Source organism: Phoxinus phoxinus (genome assembly GCF_949152265.1).
Source record: "Phoxinus phoxinus genome assembly, chromosome: 13".
NCBI lineage: Eukaryota > Metazoa > Chordata > Actinopteri > Cypriniformes > Leuciscidae > Phoxinus > Phoxinus phoxinus.
The window spans coordinates 34,954,217-34,956,716 of NC_136888.1; the positions used below are offsets into that span (position 1 = coordinate 34,954,217).

Sequence of the window (2,500 nt, forward strand, 5' to 3'; positions counted from 1 at the left end):
GGTAAGATAAATTTAAGCCAGATCGTCCTGAACTTTTTGGTAAATTCTGGGCAAGTTTCATCTGCATAAAGACAGAACCATCCAATGGCAAAACCTTTAAACTCAAAGGTTTCTAAAACAAATAATATCCTCGAGTCTGTTGTAAAGAACCTTTAATTTTTTATTGACAATGTAATTGTATTGATTTGTGTAGCCTAATTCAATCTCTTTTGTACCCCCCTTGTTTTTTTTTTTGTTTTTTTGTTTTTTTCCTCTTCTCACTGTTAATGTCTGTATCCTTTCATTTGCAATACAAAATAAATAAATTAATTAATTTTAAAAAAGATTAAAACATACCTCATTTCGTTTCGCTGTACAACCTCCCCCTACTGGACGCATCAGGAACAACAGGGGCGTAAAACTGTCAGGGGCGTAAAACTGTTTGGGTCCTATATCTACCGGCTCCAGGTCTGCAGCCTCCCCATACTCACTCACACTGCAAAACCTAGTGTGATATTGTCACAACCATAATATCTATGGTCACAACACGATCGGTCATTCTTCAGGCTCTTATTTGCAAGTGCACTGATTGCGTGTCAGTCTCCGATAGGCTATACCTGGCATTTATTCAGTTGATTGCTCTATTCTTAAGTGTGCCAGATTTTTCTGGACCTCGGCGATTAACTTCTCCACAATGTCATCCGCCATTTTAAAAAGCGCGAGCCCATTAAATTCGAGTGGATTCTGATTGGCTGTCAGTGTTGTATTGTTGGACAGCTGGAAAAAAATCGTTCTGAAAGTGATCCCAACGATCGTTCCTCATACCTTTATCGTTATAGTTGTGGTGTGAACTCTGCTATTCTTTAATATGGAGAACGATTTTAAGAACTTTATCGTTATAGTTGTGGTGTGAACTCTGCTATTCTTTAATATGGAGAACGATTTTAAGAACTTTATCGTTATTGTGCTTGGTGTGAACGGGCCTTTAGAGGGAGATAGAAAAGGGTTTTAAGGCCGTGTGTGTGTGTGTGTGTGTGTGTGTGTGTGTGTGTGTGTGTGTGTGTGTGTGTGTGTGTGTGTGTGTGTGTGTGTGTGTGTGTGTGAAAACGGCAGTTGGGATTTGAATTCATGAACATTTCGAAATGTTAAGTCTATAGGATTTTTTGGCCGCTTTTTCGTCCGCTGTGCGAACATCGTTCAATCGACCGCTTATTAAAATCATAGCTCACCATTCCTCAATAATCCGCACTATTTGACGCCTCATTCATGGATATATGAAAAACGGTATGGGAGGAGTAGTGCGCCAAACTTTGTCCAGAATAATAATAAGTATGACGAATGCCACCACTAATGATTTCGTACTGAAGGATCATGTGACACTGAAGACTGGAGTAATGATGCTGAAAATTCAGCTTTGATCACAGGAATAAATTACACTTTACTATATATTCACATAGAAAACTGATGTCACATTATAATAATATTTCACTGTTTTTACTGTATTTTTGATCAAATAAACACAGCATTAGTGAGCAGAAGAGACTCTTTCAAAAACATTTTTAAAAATCTTAATTATTCTGAACTTTTGACTGTTAGTGTGTTTATGTATATTTGCATCAGAAGTGCACCTTGATGCCTTTAAGTGCAGTCTATGTAGGCGTCTGACTGTGTTTTGGAACAGAGCCGAAGCGCTGAAAGCCTGAGCGAAGCACAGCTGCTGTAGTGATGACTTCCAGACGCTGTCAGTGTGTGTGTGTGTGTGTGTGTGTTTCTATCACATAAATGCTGAAGCAGAGAAAGACAGCAGTGAAGCCAAGAAACGAGCACTATAGTAGTGATCAGATCTGGCTAACATCCTCAGCGCTTTCAGTGTGTGTGTGTGTGTGTGTGTGTGTGTGTGTGTGTGTGTGTGTGTGTGTGTGTGTGTGTGTGTGTGTGTGTGTGTGTGTGTGTCATCCTCACAGCTCACGCTGTTTTACGCAGCTCCCCTGAGCTTCACTCTCATACCCGAGAAAAACTTCTGTAACTCAATCAGCCCGGCCCTGCTGGTCAACCGTGTGTGTGTGTGTGTGTGTGTGTGTGTGTGTGTGTGTGTGTGTGTGAGAGAGATTGCACTTTGGCACTGGACTAATGAGAAACACACTCTTTCTCTGTTTCCATCAGGACATGCAGTGGAAAACGAGCCGTTGCCCGGAGCCGACGGTGAAAATACGGTACAATATTGGTTCCACAGCAAGCATGTGATTTATGAGGGTGTAAAGCAGATCAACACACACACACACACACACACATTAACTGACAAGATCTAGAACAATGGAAATGCATAAATTAAAGAGTCATATTCCTGAGAGAAACGACCTGGAATAATGGAGATATTATTGGGATATATTAGCACTAGAGTATACTGTCTTGAAGAAACGTGTGTGTGTGTGTGTGTGTGTGTGTGTGTGTGTGTGTGTGTGTGTGTGTGTGTGTGTGTGATGGGTTGGTTTAGGGGTCGGGTTAGTGAGTGAGTGACTGA

General features: G+C 40.9%; 1 long non-coding RNA gene across 1 annotated transcript in view; it reads left to right on the top strand.

Annotated features, from left to right (window-relative positions):
• LOC307009883 overlaps positions 1 to 2,500 on the top strand; it is a 14,532-nt gene that overhangs the window by 793 nt on the left and 11,239 nt on the right. The window contains exon 2 of the long non-coding RNA XR_013800126.1: positions 2,143 to 2,192. This is a non-coding gene — a long non-coding RNA (uncharacterized lncRNA). The remainder of the gene's footprint in view (positions 1 to 2,142; positions 2,193 to 2,500) is intronic.